Consider the following 21267-nt stretch of genomic DNA (forward strand, 5'->3'; position numbering starts at 1 on the left):
TCTCGGTCTTTCGGGTAAAATGGAAAAAACCTCCCCAGAAAAAAAAAAAAAAAAAAAAGTGAGTACATTTTTGTGGAATTACTAAAACTGTCCAAAGCTTTAGACTAAAGGCATCTTTAATCTTTAAGTGAAAAACAGAAAAATACTTTTGATAACTACTTAGATCATTAAAAATGAGACTGATAGTAATCATGTATAGAAAATTTTTTTTCTATATAGTGTTTAGTATTCATCAATAACCAAACATTTCACACATTTCCACAGAGTACATTCTTATGTGCTAAAAAGCTTGCTGGTATACCCAGTTCAGTAACATATTCCTGTTTCCTCATGATTAAAGTCAGTCAATATATTTCTCTTATATGTCTACTTCTTAGGACTGTTATGAAATTAAGCAAGATATCCCATGTTACAAATTTAAGCAACCCAGAATAAAGGAACAATAGAAGTAAACAAACAAACAAACACCCAACATTATATATAGTCTTCAAAATTCCCTTTCTCATTTAGAAAGTAGTTATATCTTGGATACTATTTCTTTTTTTCAGATGGAAAAAACAAGACCAATTAAAAGAGAGTTAGGGGCCCAACAGGTGGTGTGGTGTTAAGGTGCTGGACTCCCACATGGACGACTGCAGTTTGAGTCTTGGACCAGAGGGTTTGGAAATCATGCCAGGTGCGTGTGCATGCATGCCCGAGATCCCCAGAAGAGAATGGAGGAGAAGGGATTGTGACATGGCCATCCACATTAAGGGGTGATTTCTCATTTTCCCTTTCTCCATCTCTGTCTTTCTCTCTCTCTCTCTCTCTCTCTCTCTCTCTCTGCAGTGAGTACACATGTTCTATGGCAAAAAAAAAAAAAATCTTAAAAAAAATGGCATGAGGAGCTACTGCATAAAATTTTAAAGTTATATCTTTTTAAAGGTTTAACCAATTTCAAATGAATAGTGCTTGGGATTACTCAGAGATGACATGATGAATGAAAACATTCATTCTCTACCCTCTCTGTCTTACTGTCACTCACATTTCAGAAGCAGTTTATTACTCACATCTTAAAAGTGTGTATAACATATGCACACACACATATATATATAATATATATACCCTAGATCAGCAATTCTTCAATAACAACCTTCAGGAGTTGCATATCATAAAGATTATCAATAGTCCTGCCATCCCCAAAAGCACAATGTTAAACACATAGCATGCACCATCAGGGCTATAGTTGCTTACACTGGTCCTTTGCGTCCTCCAAACAACACGCGAACATAATACAAAAAGAAACAGCACGATTTCTATGAAAAAGCATGTAAGAACAGTGAAGCTCAGAGATGTACCCAGTGCCCGTCCATTTTAAATGCGTGCTTATTATACGGGAAGACATGCATTCAAAACAGCCTATTCTTTTGAAAATGGTTCTTTAGTCTCTTGCACATGTGCCTGCATGCTGACTGGCAAATTCTCTTAAAATCCATAAATTAAAATCCACTTTTTCCTTTTGTGCTTTTTTGCTTCAAAAACGTCAATGTAGTTTGTACAGTGAATGTACAGGAAAGAGTCCGATATATCTACAAGACCCACTACATTCTCCCTTTGGGAACCACAGTTCTTAAATTGGGGTTTGTATTAGGTTGCCAAAATACCAGGCGCACCTGATCAGAGAAACATTGACTAGCAGAGCTGGAAGGAACCTTGCAGATGACTTAGTTCAATTCCATCATTCTAAAAGAGATCAGAGAAGGAATCCTGGTTACAGACCCTCAGAATCCAAATCGTTACTTTTGTATGAGACACATCATTATTAAATTTGAATTGGATATCCTTTTCTTTTCTTTTCTTTTTTTAATCCACACTCTAAATTCTAGTCTTTAAAGGAGGAGAGATGGCAAAGGCAATTGTTTTAATGCCATGTCAACAGAGTGCCTTTAATCTGAATATCATGGTGACTACCTCAGTTCTTTGCTTTTCATCTCTTGAAGAGAAGATGGCCCAACAGGGAGATTTAGCCATCTCACTTCTTATTTTTGGGGTGGTCCATGGTGAGTCACAAACCTTTACTCAAACATAACAGAAGGATAACAATACTACTTCATTCACAGGCCTGTTATGAGATAGGACAAAGTAGCTATTTCAGAGTAGATTAAAATGTCAAGGCTTAAAGGGAATAGGGAGATTTTCCATTTTCCATCTTACATCTCTTAGGGAGAGAAAAACCACAAAATTCCCTTTAATAAAACTACATGTGGACCTGGTGGTTAAGTGAGCCAGATTCCACATGGCCGACAGCGTGGTGAGTCCTCTCCCCTAACAGCTTGAAAAAGACTCTGGGCACATGTGTGTGCATGCAAAAGAAGGGAGAAATGGAGAAGGGATTGCAGCATGACCATGCCCTGTGGTAGGATGCTTTATCACAATTCCTCTATCTCTCTGTCTCTCTCCAGCAAGTGCATGCACCCTCTGACAAAAATTAAGAAAAAAAAGAAAAAAAAAATATATGCAAAAGCAGAATTTGTAACTATCAAGTTTCGGGTTGTCCGCACATCGGGAACGCCCACTGGGAATGTCCTGCACATTGTGTTGGCAGGCTTAGAGGCTCTAGCGTTGCACCTTTCTAAATGTCATAATCGTCTTCATTATTAGTTTCCAGAATGAAGGACCTGTATGACTGCTGGCTGACTCCCCAGTTCTGTTAAGGCTTTCCTCCAAACAGATCCTTGCTTTACTCACTTCTCACCTCCCCCAGTCAGATCACTCACTGCCTCTCCCAAAGGCAGGTCCCTAGTAACTCCCTAGTGGGGGGGGGTTGTCGGAAGTGATCAAAGACTTGCAAACAAAGTGCATACTGCTCTGAGGCCTTGGCCACAGGTGTCAAATGCAGCCTGTGGCAGGGCCTGGTTTAGGTTGTTGCCTAACTCACTGGGTGCACAGAAATGACTTATTTTGCTCATCACATGACTTAACCACACAACGTGTGTGGGTTCCCAAAGTATAGGCCTCAAACCTATGATTTATGTGTGGGTGGGCATGTCTGTCTTCTTTTTAAACTATTAAATTAATCTAAAAAAAAAAAAAAAAGATGGATTGACAACACCAAAGACAACACGCCTCTGACTACTAGATAAAGATACAATGTAGAAAACAGTGATATAAGCATTAAGGCAGGTCTAATTCAACTGAAGGATCTCCACCATATAGTCTCTCTAAGGAAAATCACCAACTTGAGAGAGGGAGAAACTATATATGTACATATGTGTACATAACTCAACTGAAATGGAATCTGTTGAAGATATTTTTGCTATAGGTCGTGTGCACTCACCAAAGAGACAGAAAACAAAAAAAATCACCCCCTAGGGGGGTGGTCACACCACAATCCCTTCTGCTCTATTCTCTTCTTGGGATTTCGGGCATGCTCTTAAGTGCGCCTAGTGTGAGTTTTAAGCCACCGAGTCCAGGACTTGAACCGCGGTTGACTATATGGGAATCTGATGATGTATCCACTACACCATCTGCTGGTCTCATGTTAAAGAGATTTTTTTAAAAGAATTATTTTATTTAACTTTTTTTTTAATGAATTCATTTATTTATTTAAATTTTGACCAGAGAGGGACAGAGAGAGAAAGAAAGTGAGAATGCAAGCTGCCAGTTCCGGGACTCGAACCAGACAGCTACATGGAAGTCCATCGCCCCTAACCACCTGTCAGCCCCTTGAAGAGATTTTTTTTAAATAACTTTTTCTGAGGCCAGCCATTAGCATAGTGGTTAAGGGGGCTGGATCCCACATGACTGACGTAGTTTGAGACCAGACCTGGCAGTTCGGAGAGCATGCTGGGGAGTATGAGTGTGTGTTCAGAATTCCAAGGAGAGGGAGAACAGAGGAGAAGGGATTGAAGTATGACCATCCCTTGTAGGGTTATTTTCTCACTGTTGCTCTCTGGCAAGTGCACGTGCCTAATGGCAAATTTTTAAAAAATATTATTTTCCATTATATACATAAGTCTTTGCAGGGGGGAGCGAGAAAGTCCATTTTACTGCGCTTAATGTCTTTCGAATTCCAAGATGACAGTGATAATGGAGGAGGGTCCAGCAGCCAGGCGTTTGCCATCAACCAAAAGAGCCGTGGACTAAGTAAAGTGAGATGAGAGTTTCATGAACCACTGTCTCCTCCGAAGCCCATTAGGGTTTAACAACATGCAGAGGTGACAGCTAACGTGAATTACCCAGATAATGACCGTTATATAGGCTGACTCACAACAAGTGCGAGGTTATTTAATGGTACATGTGTAAAGGGCCAGCGGGTATTAGTCCTGTCTCTGGGCTATATGCTGAGAAAGAGAGTAAGGGGGAGAGGAAGAGGGAATCTTCTACTGTCTTTGGCACTGCTGGTCTTTATGTGAGTAAGAACGCCACCAGCGGCCAGACAGCGGTGTATGGTTGAGGCCACTGGATCCCACGTGGCCGAGGGCATGGTTTGAACTCTGGAAATAGTGGCATGAAATGCACACCGGGTGTGTGTGCATGCATGCCCAGTCTTTAGAGAAAAGTAGAAGAGAAAGGACTGCAGTGTGGCCATTTTCCCCTGAGGCCTTCTTTGTTTTTTTAAAGGATTTTGCCATAGGGCACATGCACTTGCCAGAGAGAAACAGTGAGAAACAGAGAGAAGGAAAGAGAGAAATTGCTCCCCAGGGGTGATGGCCACACAGCAATCCCTTCCTTTCTCTCTCCTCTCAGGATTTTGGGCACGTATGCATACACAGCCAGCATGATTTTCAAGCTGCTGGGTCCAGGACTCAAACCATAGTTGGCAACGTGGGAGTCCACCACCACACTACCTGCTGGCCCCTCTCTCTCTCTCTCTCTTTCTATCTCCAGTAAGTTCATGTGCCCCACGTATCCTGTAGCAAAAAAGAAAGAAAGAAAGGAAAAAAATGCCACCAGTGGAATGAAGGTTGGCCATGGTGAGGGGAACTCAGCCACAAAGAGGACAGTCAGCTTATTTCTCAGTACAGTCTTCAGGTCAATAACTGGTCTACCTTTATTGTCTGTACTGTAACATCCACATGTTGTTCAGTATGTTTATCAATAGCATAGTTACTGATTTGTGTAACGAGGTGGTTTAACAAGATCATAACAACAAGACCACAAACTTCCTGAGGGCAGGGCACAGCTGCCTTGCTCTTTCGCCGGTCTCTGGTGCCCAGAAAGGTGCCTGGGAAACATGAAAGGCCCTTGAAATATCTGTTGAATGAATACATAAATACATGAGTGGATTCAGGAAAATGCGTGTTGTGACATGCGTTTGCCATGTGCATGCCACCTTATGACTTGGGCTGGGCAGGTGTGTGGCTCTAACCCAGCACGGCAAGCAGAGCTGCATAAGGTGCCTCTCTTGGCCAGCCCCGATGTTGGAGTGTGTGAGGCCAAGTGTGGAGATGAGCTAAGGGTGGCTGGCATGAGGGCCCTCGGGGCACTCTGGACCGCTGGGTGTGGTCTGGATGCCAGCACAGCCTCCTGGTGCCCTCTTCCATCATTCCTTAGCTTTCCTGGGCCCTAACATTCTCACCTAAAGCACGATGAACACCCCTTTCTTTTTCCTTGTAGTTCTGACATTCTAACATTTTGGATGCTATCTGGACCCTGGAAATCTTGCCAGAAACAAACCATGGTAAGATCTCCTGCCTACAAAGTAGAAAACTCTTAGGTTTTTAAGATACAAGGTAGAGCTCTATTCTAATAACGTAGTAAACGTGGGGCTTGGGGGAACCTTCTTGCCAGATCCAGGCCAAATAATATCTTTCCTCATCCTTTCCCACACCCCAAAGCAGGTTTCCAGGCCTCTATGGAAAGAACATATATTTGCAACCAGGGCTGGCCCTTTGCTTCAATTTCTAGCTATCCCAGGGAGTTGGTCTGATAAACATTTGCAGTTAGAATGGAAGGAAGCATAGCCTCCAGACTTTCACAGATTTTTTTTTTTTTTTGGACAAGTAGCCGAGCCACAGAAAACCTAGAATTAGGTAAGAAAGCAAAATTCCCCCAGAGAATTCAGAAGCAGCTACAGCTAAGAGCCTTGACACAATCACTATGTATGACTAGAAGAAAGGAAATCCACAATTCAAGAAAATGAGCAGCTGCTTTTTTCTTCCAAAAAATTTTTAAGATGAATATTGGGTACCGATTTTAGCCCTCTACTCCCATCTTTCAAGATGTCACTTTAAAAAGCAAAAGGTTTTATCCACAAAACCACCAGCGAGTAAACAGCCTCCACATTCTTACCCGCATACACACACTGCGAGATATTTACTCTCTGATAAACGGCAATTGTAAATAAATCTCATTTAATCTCTAAAAGCCACAATAAAAATCTTTAACCTCCGAGGTAGAGTTTGCAGATGTGTCTGCATGCCCTCCCAGCGCCAGAATACACAAGGTCTTGAATAAACTACTGTAACCCTCGCAAGCATCTCACATTGACCTTCTTTTTTAAAAAATATGTACAAGGGAGGAGGAAAGGGGAAAACCCGACCCCTCCCACCCCATTCTCTGTACAAATCGGCCAATAAATCTAACGAAAAGACACAAGAGAAAAGGACAGAAGCCAACAGGTGGAAAAAGGCTTTTTGTTTCCTTAGAAATGCTCAGACACTTGATCTGTGCTCCCCGGTCTATTTGTCTCAGGGTGTCTTTAATGATGGTTTTATTATCATGATGATGATGATCAAGAATAATGATAACACTTCCACTTGGCGATTCCACAGCCTTTCCAGCTTGAAGATTTCTCCACGCATTTCAGACCTAGTGATCTGTTCTGTTTCGCTAAATCCCAGGGAGGCAGGCGGCATCCCCAATCAGCTTTCTCGATTTTTACAGAAGGGGAGACTGAGGCGCAGGGCGCCCCACAACTCCTTTCCAGTATCTATGACCAGAGAAATCCCCGAGACTGGAAAAGTTTCTGGACTGTCTTGGGGCAGAGTTCTCCTGCTCTCCCTGCCTGCCTGCCATGCCGCGCTTCCTGGCAGAGTCTGGGCTCCGGTGGAAAGAACTGGGGTTCCTCCCCTTCTCAAGGAGGCACGCCAGGGCAGTGTGTGGCAAGTCCACACACACACAGACCCACGGGCACACTCGCACACACAAAGCTGGACGCAATCTCTGCAGTCAGTCGGCAGAGCCCCAGCCAGCCCTTGCTCAGCCTGAGAACACACAGCTCCGAGCTTGCAAGGCCTCCTTGGGCTCTGGGCTGGGGCTCCTCTGAAGGAGGGCTCTGCCCTTCTCTCCCTCTTTTTCAGGCTTCTCTGTCTTTTTTTCCCTCCCACCCCGACCCTCACACCCTCCTCCCACCCCTCTCCATCCACCCCTTCTCCCCCACCAACCCAGAGGCACAGATCGTGTTACTGGGGTTCCCTCAAAAGAGGGGCCATCCCCAGCCCTGAGCGCCTTGAAAGACTTCCAGGGGCAACGCAGGAGCTCTCATCGCAGGACCCCAGCGCTCCTCCTGAGCAGCGCAGGAATGAGACCCCCACTTCCAGGCACAGGCGAACAAGCCTGCCACAGAAGAAGGAATTGTTAGGGCTCTTACCTTTTTTATGAGGAGAAATTCTGGAGAATTATTTCAGAAACTGAGGGGGGAAAGTGAAGGAAGACAAAAAAGACCCTTTTCCTGCAATCCCTGGCCTCCTGGTATCAAGACACCAGGACAACATCAAAGCAACTTAGGGGGAACACTTTAGGGGCCTATTGTCTGCTCTGGTCTGATCTGTTTTTCTTCTGACTCCCCCTCTTGCAGCGGTGACACTTGGTACGGCCCAGGCATTCATGCCAAGTAGCTTTCACACATGGAAGCTTGTCTCAAGCAATTGCTGACAAGCCACAAACAAGACATTCTCCCTCCCTTCTCCGCGCCCCCCCACTCCTCCCCCCTCCACCTTTTCCTCCTCCCCTCTCGTCTCCCCTCCTCCTTTCTTCTGAATGCAAACTAAAACTCTCCAGTGACAGGCAGGCCTGCAGGCTTTGGCTAACATGGGACAAAAAAAAGGCTTGGCCTAGCTGCGCACGCAGACACACACACACACACACACACACACACACACACACACGCTCACTCACACGCAAGCAGCTCAGCTAGTTGCTGCTGCGCTGGTGGAGTTAAGAGACAGGAAAAAGCCCAGGCTGAGTTGGGGGCAGGGAGAGAAAGAGAGGGAGAGCAAGAACGGAGAGCGCCGCCTGTGTCCTAGTAAAATGGCAGAAGAGAGGTGAGCCCTTTGCAAAAAAAAAACGGCAGTGGCCACACACGTGTGCACACCCACGCACAGACTCGCGGAGGCTCTCTGAGCTCCAGGAAGAGTGAAATAAATGACTCGACAAAGGCAAAAACAATGTCCCATGAGCCTGAGACTCTGGGAGCAGGGAGACAGCCAAGAGGGTGGGTGGACCTAGGACTGGGGCTTCTGTTGAATGTTGAGGTGGCTTTTCTTCTTTACAGTAGAAGGAAATGTGTTCCCTAAGGATACAGTCTTCCTTCTCTGCGTAATTGAGCATAGACCTGAGCTACTAGTTAAAACAAAATCATGAAACATGTAAATGTGCGAGTAAACTTCACTGTAGGTTCAACTTGTACTGAGAATATTTTTAAAGTGGAGCTTTTTTTTTTTTTTTTTTTTTTTTTTAGCTGAAACCCTAGAGAGCAGCAGCAAGGAGAGTAGTAACAAGTAGTGTAAACTACCAGAGCTGTGAAGTGTGATGCTAAAGTTACTGATTGCCAGGCTGCTGGAATTTATGGAGGGTGGGCATGCGAGCTGGAGGGGGGAAGGGAGAGTCTCTGTGAGCTGTTTTCTAGGAATGAGGGGGGATGAGGTAGGATAATGAATATGGCAAGAAGCACAGGAATGTGATTGGTGAGGAGGGAGGAGGGGGGTGTGAAGGAGGGAAGAGAGAGAGAGAAACAACACTGCATTAAAAAAAGAAGAAAAATGGAAGCCCAGAGATTGAAACACGCGGAGTAAATGAGATGGCAAAGGAAGGCATAAAATGTGAGCAAAAAAGGAGCACAAAGGGTGTGCAAATTTGCAGATGGCATGAAATCAGGAGGGCCAATTGAGATCAGGAAGAACGATAGGATCATTATGACATTCATATCTGTAGCGTGTTGTGGAGTCACAGACCCATCCCGATCTCCTCTGCCTAGGCCAGGGCGGTTAGCTCAGGGCACCAGGAGCTGAATGGACGCTCAGTGCCCCGCTGGCGCTAATCCAGATCTGTATTCCGCATGAAGGTTGCTTAGCCTCTATTCCTTAGAAGAGTCATCTAGAAAATGGGAATTACATGAACACACACCACTCAGGTGTGCACTAAGGAATAAATTATGACTTGTTTTACACTTAGTGGTAGCTAAATGGTTTATCATTACCTAAAACTCACCCTATCAAAGATGCATTCTTGTTCCTATTACTTTTCCCCTTAGTTTGCCTCCTCATCACTGTTCGCCCATATAATTGTCTGTCCCAACTCCCATTAGTAATCATGATGGTGATAATGGTGATACTTTCTTTTTATTGAGTATTTACGTGGTTCTCAGTACCTTCCCAAATAGTTATACCATGAAATAATTTCTATTAAGACCATCTCCCTTGCAGATGATTGTAAAAAAGAGGCACAGAGAGATTAAGTAACTTGTCTGAGATCTCACAGCATGGTAGAGGTGGAGCTGAAATCAGGCCGTGGTCTCTGTGATTCCCCAGCCCCACTATCTCCCTCACTTGAGCAGCCCGGCTTCCCCAAGCCACTCCAAGTCCAGTCAGCCATGCAAGTGCACTGTTCTTTCTGCACCCCAGGGCTGGGTTTGGATCCTCTCACTTTGAGCCAGCAGAACTTGTGACCTCCCTTTAACAGGCTACTGACTCACCGTCCACTTCTAAGCCGTGGTGAGTCACTCTACACAATGGAGCCTCCTAGGCAAGAATTGCATGAAGGGTCAACTTAACCTTTTGTGACTGCACGATTAACCGATTGCCAGGCAGCTAAGACTAGGAATGATTCCTTTTCTTAAATATAAAAATATATTTTAAAAAAATAAAGAGAAGCAAGCCAAAAACACCCACAAGGCATTGATGATAATGCAGATTATAGGTAGGTAAGGAAGTAGGAAGGGGTCTTCAAAAAGTTCCTGGCAAAGTGCATTATGTAAAAACAATGGCTGGATTTCAAAAATGTGTGCACCCAAGGAAACCCGTACTTTCATTCCATTTTTTCCACAAACTTTTTGAAGTGTCCTTGTACAGATACATAACAACTCCATAAGGTCATGAACTATCCTTGCTTCCATTCTCTGGATGAAGAAGCAGAGGCACAGAGGGTAAGCAACACGCAAAGGTCACTCAGGCAGGAAGCAGTAGCTGAGATATGGCCCCGGGCGGTCAGCCCCTCTGGCAGCCACAGTCTCCACTGCTATGCTGTACTGCAGAGAGAGCAAAAAGAATGGTTCCAAATAAGAAAGTGAAAAATCAAAATGTTTATTGAGAGACAGAAGAGGGATGCGACCATGATCCTAATAATATTTTCGTATGTATTTTAAATCTCAGGACATCGTCCATGAGTAGGTAAGAAAGAAGAAAGTATGTGTTGGGGCCCTCGAGCAGCCCTGATTTTCCGTTTCCCACACAGTCCCACTTGGCAGAGGACAGACAATGCTGGGCCTCTGGGTTCAGAACATGTTGGTAGGAACACCAGGTCAGACTATCTTGCCTCCAGCACTGACAGCTTCCACCTGCCAACGCCAAAGAGAAAAGAGAAAATCCAAGTGGGTAAAAGTGAACAAGGTCAATGAGTGAGGATCTCTAAATTTATTTCACAAGACTTCTGAATGCTCAGCACAGAGTGCAGAAGAAAATGTCCTAGATTCTTGGCCAGAAAACTTGGATCCTAGGGCTGGAGCTAACACTTGCCAGTGTGTGAACCTAGGCCTCGCTGTCTAATCCTTGTTTCCTCAATTATAAAATGAGCTAATGGCATTCATGTTACAGCCCTTTCCAGCTTGGAAATGCTATCGTTCTAGTAGTTGTCCAGTTGGTGAGAAAAAGATTAGAAGCCAAGGGAACTGATGTGATGTGTGTTTGGGCACATGTGTGCTGGAGAAAGTGATGGTGTAAAGGGAGACAGCAAGACCTTCACCGAACTGCTTCATCCACATTCCGACTCGCCTCTTCCAAAACACTTTCTACAAAATAACCATTTTCCATCATATTTTGTTTCATTGTAAGAGTTCCCACTAAATACAAATTCACTTGCATTATTTTAATCTTTTTTCCTTCCTTCCTTCCTTCCTTCCTTCCTTCCTTTCTTTTTTCTTTCTTTCTTTCTTTCTTTCTTTCTTTCTTTCTTTCTTTCTTTCTTTCTTTCTTTCTTTCTTTTCTTTTCTTTTCTTTCTTTCTTTCTTTCTTTCTTTCTTTCTTTCTTTCTTTCTTTCTTTCTTTCTTTCTTTCTTTTCTTTTCTTTTCTTTCTTTCTTTCTTTCTTTCTTTCTTTCTTTCTTTCTTTCTTTCTTTCTTTCTTTCTTAGATTTTTGCCGTAGGGCACATGCGCTTGCTGGAGAGAGACAGAGAGTTGGGAAGAAATCATCCACCCAGAGAGAATGGCCATGCCAAAATCCCTTCATCTCTGTTCTCCCCTTGGGATTCTGGGCACACATGCACATGTGCCCAGTGTGATTTTCAAGCTGCTGGATCTGTGAATTGAACCATACGCGCAGCCCGTATTATTTGAATCTTTTAGAAATGCAAATTCCTTGTCCAAAATCACAGAGTGGCAAGAGCCTATAACTGAAGGCCATATTTGTCTGACTCTAGAGACCAAGTACGTAAATACCACATTATGAGGGGACTTCAAAAGAATTGTAGAAAGTCAAATTAAAATGTCAGTTTTATTCTGGTACAAAGAGTTTTTGAGGACCAACCAGTGGTTGTGGTGTCTGGATTCCACATGGCCAGCGCCTCAGTTTGAGTCCTGGATGTAGTGACTTGGAAAACACACTAGGCAAGTGTCTGTACCATGCCCACAATCCCAGAAGAAAAATGGAGGCGAAAGCAGGGACTGAGGAAAAATCAGCCTTTTACACATTAGTGTGAAATATTTTACTTGCCCACTTTCACACATATATCTAGTTCATATAAAATAGCCATCTAGATTGGAGAGTGAAAAGGCAAAAATAGGGGAAGCAGGTAGATATTAGGTTGGTGCAAATATATTGATAACTGTTGTTTTGCATGGTTGAAATTTGCCATTTGTTATTGGTTACAGTCTTAAGTAAATGTAGTTATGTTATACATCATTTTAATGTGCATATTTCACTTTGTGTTTTAGAAATGCAAATTCCTTGTCCAAAATCACAGAGTGGCAAGAGCCTATAACTGAAGGCCATATTTGTCTGACTCTAGAGACCAAGTACGTAAATACCACATTATGAGGGGACTTCAAAAGAATTGTAGAAAGTCAAATTAAAATGTCAGTTTTATTCTGGTACAAAGAGTTTTTGAGGACCAACCAGTGGTTGTGGTGTCTGGATTCCACATGGCCAGCGCCTCAGTTTGAGTCCTGGATGTAGTGACTTGGAAAACACACTAGGCAAGTGTCTGTACCATGCCCACAATCCCAGAAGAAAAATGGAGGCGAAAGCAGGGACTGAGGAAAAATCAGCCTTTTACACATTAGTGTGAAATATTTTACTTGCCCACTTTCACACATATATCTAGTTCATATAAAATAGCCATCTAGATTGGAGAGTGAAAAGGCAAAAATAGGGGAAGCAGGTAGATATTAGGTTGGTGCAAATATATTGATAACTGTTGTTTTGCATGGTTGAAATTTGCCATTTGTTATTGGTTACAGTCTTAAGTAAATGTAGTTATGTTATACATCATTTTAATGTGCATATTTCACTTTGTGTATTTTTGCTAATGGTTTATTACTTGCTGTTTATCTTATATGTATTTTAGACTATGGAAATGATCTTAGGCAAAAAGCAAATTCAAGTAATTTTCTTATCTGAGTTCAAAAATGGATTGTAAACCAGCAACTTGCAACGACAATGCAGTTAGCTCAGGAACTGCTAATGAACATACAGTGCAAGGGGAGCTCAAGAAGTTTGGCAAAGGAGAGGAGGGCCTTGAAGATGAGAAGCGTAGTGGCTGGCCATTGGAAGTTGATAACGACCAATCGAAAGTAATCATCAAAGCTGATCCTCTTGGGGATGGCAGGTAGTTTAGTGGTTAAGGGCGCTGGACTCCCATGTGGCCAACCATGGTTCAAGTCCTGAAACTGGAGGTTTGCCTCCTCACTTTGTCTCTCTCTGTCTCTCTTTGGTCAAAGTTAAACTAAATAAAGTTAAATAAAATAGTTCTTTAGAAAGAAAAGCTGATCCTCTTCCACCTACAAGGAAGATTTGTGAAGAACTCAGGGTTAACTATTCTACAGGGTTAACTATTCTACAGTCCTTGAAACAAAGTGGAAAGGTGAAAAAGCTTGATAAGTGGGTATCTCATGAACTGACAGAAATTTTTTTTGTAATTATTTATTTAATTGTATTCATTCATTCATTTCTTTTAATTTGACCAGAGAGAGATGCACAGAGAGAGAGAGAGAGAGGGAAAGTGAGAAAGCAAGTCACCAGGTCCAGGACTCAAACCATGGTCGGCCATGTGGGAGTGTCCAACGCCACCTGCTGGCCCCTGACAGAAAAATTTTTTTAAATTGTCATTTTTAAGTGTCTGTCTTATTCTATACAACAACAATGAATATTTCTGGATCAGATTGCGACGTGCAAGGGCAAGTGGATTTTGTACAACTGGCAATGACCAGTTCAGTGATTAAAGAAGAAGCTCGAAAGTACTTCTCGGGAACCAGCAGTTAGCGTAATGGCTATGTCGCTGGACTCCCACGTAGTCGACCGCGGTTCGCGTCCCGGACCCGGTGGCTTAAAACTCACGCCGGGCGCGTGTGCGTGCGTGCCCAAGATCCCGAGATGAGAATGGAGGAGAAGGGATTGCGGCATGACCATCCCCCCTGGGGGGTGATTTCTCGCTTTCTGTCTCTATATCTCTCTCTGTCTGTCTGGTGAACGCACGCGCCCTATAGCAAAAACCTCTCCAAAAAAAAAAAAAGTACTTCTCAAAGCCCAACTTACACCACAAAAAGGTCATGGTCACTGTTTGGTGGTCTGCTGCTGGTCTGATCCACTATAGCTTTCTGAATACTGGCAAAACCATTACATCTGAGAAGTTTGCTGAGCAAATCAAGAGGCACCAAATATTGCAGCACTTGCAGCTGGCCTTGATCAACAGAAAGGGTCCAATTTTTCTCCATGTTAATGCCCAGCTGCACATCACACAAGCAATGCTTCAAAAGTTGAATGAAGGGACCAGCAGTTAGCGTAATGGCTATGTCACTGGACTCCCATGTAGTCGACCGCAGTTCGAGTCCCGGACCCGGTGGCTTAAACTCATACCGGGTGTGTGTGTGTGAGTGCCCAAGATCCTGAGAGAATGGAGGAGAAGGGACTGTAGCATGGCCATTCCCCTCTGGGGGGAGATTTCTCACTTTCTGTCTCTCTGTCTCTCTCTGTCTTTCTGGCGAGCACACGTGCCCAATAAGAAAAAACTTATCCAAAACAAACAAACAAAAAGTTGAATGAATTGGGCTACAAAGTTTGGCTTCATCCTCCATATTCACTTGACCTCTTGTCAACTGGCTACCACTTCTTCGAGCATTTTGACAACTTTTTGCAGGGAAAACACTTCCACAATCAGCAGGATGCAGAAGATGCTTTCCAAGAGTTTGCTGAATCTCAAAGCATGGGGATTTATTTATTTTAATTTAACCAGAGAGGGGGAGAGAGAGAGAGAGAGAGAGAGAGAGAGAGAGAGAGAGAGAGAGAGTGAGAGAAAGACAGCCACCACGGATAAGAGAATGTGAGAAAGCAAGCCACCAGGTCCAGGACTTGAACTATGGTTGGGCATGTGGGAGTCCAGTGTCCTTAACCACTATGCCATCTGCTGACCTTAATGGTTCCTATTTTGGTTGATAAAGATGTGTTTGAGTCTAGTTATAATTATTTAAAATTCATGGTCTAGAACCGTGATTGCTTTTGCACCAACCTAGTTTTGGAGCTCAGATAGTTTTGGTGTAAAGCAGGGCAGATCTGGAGATTGCTCAGAACAATAGGAAGATAAAGGACACCAGGAGATGAGACAAACTACGAGGAGGTGAGGATTATGAAGGGGAAAAGGCATTTAAAACTTTATCTGGGACAAGCCTAGAATGAAAGAAAAGGGAGCTGCCCTTTCTTCATCTTTCTTCACACTCCTTTACTCTTCTCTGCATCTGGCACAGGCTTATAATAGGCTCTTACAGGTTCATTATGTGACTTAGGTTTCATTCAAGACTTGGGAAAAATGCTCAGATTCCCAAACATCTCACTTAAAATTAACCGTGAAAAGCACAGCCCATTCATAATGTAATGTCTACTTACTTGTATATATTTAACTGTGGAGAAGAATGTGGGAGTTGAACAAATGAGGCTTCTTTCTCCTCCACATTTCTGGAATGTGAATTATCTGACAAAAAGGAAAGAATCAAGCAGAAAATGAAGAAATAGATTTCAAGATTTTCTCAGGTAAAGCAGCAGTTTAGAAACAGTGAAAATCAGTATTTACCTAATCTGACAACAGTCACCTCTATTTATTTATTTATTTTAAGAGCGATCTTTATTATAAGGCACATGTGCTCGCTGGAGAGACAGAGACGGAAGCAAGAAATCACCCCCCAGGGGGGATGGCCACGCCGCAATCCCTTCTCCTCCATTCTCCTCTTGGGATCTTGGGCACGCATGCACACACACCTGGCGCCTGTGTGAGTTTTAAGCCTCCAGGTCCAGGACTCAAACAAAGATTGACCGTGTGGGAGTTCAGCGATGTAACCACTGCACCATCTGTTGGTGCCAATAGCAATCTCTTTCAATAAATGAAGTAAATTATATTTTATTATTGATTTATTTATTTTAAATGACAAGGTTTTTTTTATTATTTTTTTAAACTTTATTATTTATTTATTTATTTTAATTTGAACAGATTGACAGAAAGTGAGAAAACAAACTGCCAGGTCTGAGACTTGAACCACAGTTAGCCATGTAGGAGTCCAGTGCCCTTAACCACTACACCACCTTTCAGCCCCATAAATTATATTTTAAAAACTAAATTCTCATGATTAAAAGGCAGAGTGAAGGGGCCAGTAGGTGATGTGGTGGTTAAGGCACTGGATTCCCACATGGCCTACCATGGTTTGAATCCCAGAACTGACAGCTTGCTTTATCTCTCTCTCTCTCTCTCTCTGCCTCTCTCTGGTGAGCACACATGCCCTATAGCAAATTAAATAATAATAAGTTAAAAAAAAAAAAAAAAGCAAGGGGCAAGAAGGTGGAATGGTGGTGAAAGTGCTGGATACTCCTGCATGGCCGACCACAGTTTGAGTCCCAGACCTGGTGCCTTTTTTTCTCACTCCTTTATTTATTTATTTTAATTTGACTGGAGAGAGACACAGTGAGAAGGTTGGGGGAGTGAGAAAGCAAACCACCATATCCAGAACTTGAACCACAGTCAGCCAATGTGGGAGTCCAGTATCCTTAACCACCACATCATCTGCTGGCCCCAATAAAATAAATAATTCTTAAAAAAAAAAAAAAAAAGTGGCAGAGTGAAGTTCCTGGGTTCTATAATCTAAAGATCTGGGTTTTGTTTTTGTCTTCTAAATTTTGTTAAAGAGTGCACGCACTTGCTAGAAAGAGAGAGAGAATGAGAAAGCACCCTCTAGAGGGGACAGCCATGCTGCAGTCCCTTCTCTATTCTCCTATTGGGATTTTGAGCATGTATGTACATGTGCCCAGCATGTTTTTCAAGTCATCAGGTACAAGGACCCTCACAAGCTGAATGACCTCAGCCACATTTATTTTATTTTAATTATTTAATTCATTTCTCTCATGAGCGAGACACAGAAAGAGATAGCACTCCCAATAGGGTCTTCTCTTATCTATTTATTGTTTTGAAGAGGTTTTGGCTATAGGGCGTGTGTGCTCACCAGAAAGACAGAGAGACAGAAAGTGAGAAATCACTCCCTGGGGGGATGGCCATGCCACAATCCCTTCTTCTCCATTCTCCTCTCGGGATCTTGGGCACACACGCACATGCACCCGGCATGAGTTTAAGCCACTGGGTCCGGGACTCGAACCACAGTCGACTATATGGGAATCCAGCAACATAGGCATCACACCAACTGCTAGTCCCAATTTTCTACTTTTTAAGTCCCCTCTTAATGTGGTGTTTATGTACTTGATCTCCAGAAATAGACAAATATGGCCGTAAGTTATAGGCTCTTGCTATTATGATTATGGATAAGTTACTCAATTTTTTTCAGCTTCAATTTCTTCATTTGTAACATAAGGATATTAATAGTACCTTCCATATGGGATTATTTTGAGGCTAAAATGAGATAATGAATGCATGTGACATAATTAGCACAATGTCCAGCACACAAGAAGTAATCAGCAAATGTTAGATGTTATATTTGTTCTCATTGTAATGCCTTGGTGAGATTAAGTACTTTGCTCAAGGTCACAAAGTTCCTAAGTACAAGGGTTCAAATCTGGTTCTGTTTAACCCAAAGCATCTACTTGTTACTGCTGTTTTGTGTTGCCTGTCTTGCCATTGATTTTTCCTGACCCGCAGATCATTGAAGGGATGTACTAATTACATCATCATTTGTTTTGCCTTTATTAGAGTCTCACTTGAACTGTTAGCTTATGAAAATGAACTCAAGGAAAATATTTTCTATGCAGTGCATTTAGAGGATGATGTTGTTATTTAAAAAAAATGCTATTTGGAAAGATCCTTCAAAGTAACCAGAGAGTCCCAGAATCCAAAACAAAATAAACCCAAAAACATGGTGACAAATTCATGTCTTGGGATTTAAAAATGATTAGTTTAAATTTCATCTTCTCTTCTTAGCTATGTTTTAGGTCAATAAAGAGCTCTAAGGAGCCAAAAGCATCAGAGTATGGAAGAAAGAAGACCAAAGCATCTGGGTAATCCACAAACCATTACATACTTCTTGCAGAACTAAAAAATACGGGTAGAAAGTAGAGAACTATGTTTTTTCCAAGCAAACCAAGTGTTTAAGGGAACACAACTTACTTACACAATATGTATTAGCAAGAGATTAACATTATTGAACTCCCATGAGAGTTGGCAGGTAAAAATAGACCATCCTTGTAGTGAGGAATAGAAATTCACCTTTCCCTAAACAATAAATCAGAATAATGGTTTCACATGTGGGTAGGCTGAGAGGGTAACTATTCTGGAATTGGCCAACGTACTAAACATTTCACGCTCTTAACATGCCATTTGTTTTTAAAAGTATAGTTATTATTTTTTCTTTCTCTGGACAATTTTTGGAAGTGCTAATTGTTTTGAAAGTCCCATAAAATGCTTTTGAAGGATCCTGATGAACTGATAAAGGATAGTCAAGGAGATTAGCTTGAGTTCAGTGTGTATTTGATTAATATTCATAATTGTTATTTAAATGGGTTAACTAATGGTAAATTAGAGTTCTGTGTTTTTCATTAAGAGATGTGGCACAAATGTATGCGTACACTCGCAGAGTCCTCTGGGAGGAAGATCAGCCTTGATGCTGCATTATTAAGTACGCAAATGTGAAAGTCTTATATAGTGTCTGTTATGAATAAAGGGTACATATAACAATACAACTGACATTTAAAAAGATTTATTTAATTTTATTTATTATCATTATTGTTTTAATTTGACCAGAGAGAGAGAGAGACAGAGAGAGAGAGAGAGAAAAGGAAAGCGAAAGCAAGCCTCCAGGTCTGGGATTTGAACCATGGTCAGCCATATGGGAGTCTAGCACCTTAAACACCACATTACCTGCTGGCCCCTACAACTGACATTTTAATGGGGCAGAAAAGCTTCTTCATCGTAGCCTCCCTCCCTTCTAATTAAGGTGTAGAAGGGAACTTAGACGACCCTGAGAAAGGCCTTAGGAATTTATGCTAACCAGCGCAAGGAAGGCACCAAGTAGAACATGGGGCATTTGCCTTCAGCTTTGTTTGTAATGTCCCTTCCCTGAAATTTGTTTCTATGTGAAGCTTGCAGCTCATCAGAGCAAAAAGGCAGCATAGCCACCGGTGGGAGCAACTGGGTTTGGTAAACAATGAGCCAGCTTCTCCCCAAGGGAGTGGATCAGAGGAGATGCAATAAGCTATGGAGAGAAACTCTCCAGCAGTTCACAGAGACAGTCAGGAAGAGACTGCTTCTCCTGACTGACCTCAGCTGCCGCAGTGGTGTTGAACATGACCTCACATGGGCCTTGGTTAATGGGTGGAGGGATTCAGGTACGCTGGGGCACTCGGTCACTCCCAGGGCTGCTTCGAAGTCAGCACAGGCAGCAGCGAGCTAGGCCGCTAGCCACGGCTACGTAATCCTCTGCTCAAACTAGTTTTGAGTTTAGTTTAGACTGATTTTAACAGGGGTATGAATAAAAGGATTTCTTACCAGCCAGGCTCCGGAGTTCGAGTTGTTCTGCCTTACAGAACGGGAAGGAGATAATTGCTCTGAAACGATTACAGTTGCATTCATGGTACATCTGGACCTGAGGTTGTTTGACCTCTGTAAACCTAAAATGGAAATAATGCAATTAGCTGAGCTAAAAACAATTTAATAAAAAAAGATTTAAAGTACCGAAGCTAGGAAAAGGAAATTTATCTTTCATGCCACGTCTTCTGCCTAGCAAGGGAATGTATACCTTTCATAAAGATGAAAGGTGCATTAAAGGCTGAATGGAAGGTGTTGTTTTTATTCGGTGCAGTCAGTGTTTGCTATCACCTGTTGTGTGTGGGACACTGTGCTAGGGTCGGAGCACCAACACAAGTCAGACTTTGTCCCTGTTCTAAAGGAGATGCTGTCCAGATAGTGGGAAAGAGAGACAGGTGTACACCAGCGACCATGACAAGAGCCATCACGAAACAAACAACCAGCAAGTACGGCAGACATTTCGAAATACCTGCCTCAATTTTTGGAAAATCATCCCCGGACTACACACTCAGCTAAGCTTCTGCACTCAGGTTTATGCTCACAGCCAGTTCCACCTGCCAATCCGATTCTCTCACCCAGAAATTTAAAATCAGGACTTATAGAAGCTAATTGTTCTCTATTTGTTCTTTTAATTTTTTTTTTTCTGGAGAGGTTTTTGCTATAGGGCGCGTGCGCTTCCCAGACAGACAGAGAGACAGACAGACAGAAAGCAAGAAATCACCCCCCGGGGGGATGGCCACGCCGCAATCCCTTCTCCTCCGTTCTCTTCTCGGGATCTTGGGCACACACGCACACGCACCCGGCATGAGTTTTAAGCCACCGGGTCTGGGACGCGAACCGCGGTCGACTATGTGGGAGTCCAGTGACATAGCCATTACGCCAACTGCTGGTCCCTCTATTTGTTCTTAAACTGAAAAGACTGCGAAGAAAAAAGAAAGAGGGTCAGCAGGTGGCATGGTGGCTAAGGTGCTACACTCTCATGTGATCACTCGTGGTTCAAGTCCTGGACCTGGCAGTTTGAAACTCACACTGGGTGAGTGTACATGTGTGCCCAAGATCCCAGGAAAATGGAGGAGAAGGGATTGCAGTGTGGCCACGCTCCCGGGGGGTGAGGTGGGCGATTTCTTACTTTCCCTTCTCACTCTCGCTCTCTGTCTCTCTCCGGTGAATGCACATGTCCCCTATTTCATTACTTTAGGGGGAAAAAAAAAGTAATGAAATAGATCTACTCAGAGAGGTAGAGATGAGAGCCATATGGCCAGAGATGGAGAGAGAGACAGATAGAGACAGATAGAGATAGATAGCCTCTCTGACAGAGGCTTCCTGAATTTTGGTTCCTTAGGTGTTCCTGATGCTAAATAACCCCCTTCCACCCTCTCCTAGACTAGTCCTAATGAAATAAATAAATAAATCTTTAATAAAAAAGGATTATTTTATTTAACTTCATTTATTATTATTATTTTTGAATTTGACCAGAGAGAGAGGGAAAGTGAAATAGTAAGCTGACAGATCTGGGACACGAACTGCAGTCAGCCTTGTGGGAGTCTAGCACGTTAACCACCATGCCACTTGCCAGCCTGCAATGGGTTCCTTTTCCTTGCACCCAACAGATGGGGGAGCATCAGTGG

General features: G+C 42.9%; 1 protein-coding gene across 5 annotated transcripts in view; it reads right to left on the reverse strand.

Moving 5' to 3' along the window:
* The window catches only part of BCL9 (BCL9 transcription coactivator), a 115242-nt gene extending 107380 nt beyond the window's left edge, over positions 1 to 7862 (reverse strand). For 4 of the 5 annotated variants that reach the window (XM_014591086.2, XM_006157152.3, XM_006157150.3 and 1 more), the window contains exon 1: positions 7574 to 7860. The gene's annotated coding sequence lies outside the window, so the exon portion shown is untranslated. Of the gene's footprint in view, positions 1 to 7573 lie in introns of all 5 variants that reach the window. The other variant, XM_006157151.3, reaches the window with a different exon arrangement.
* Between the last annotated feature and the right edge of the window lie 13405 nt (positions 7863 to 21267).

This window comes from Tupaia chinensis, unplaced genomic scaffold (assembly GCF_000334495.1).
Source record: "Tupaia chinensis unplaced genomic scaffold, TupChi_1.0 Scaffold000529_1, whole genome shotgun sequence".
In the NCBI taxonomy this organism is placed as follows: domain Eukaryota; kingdom Metazoa; phylum Chordata; class Mammalia; order Scandentia; family Tupaiidae; genus Tupaia; species Tupaia belangeri.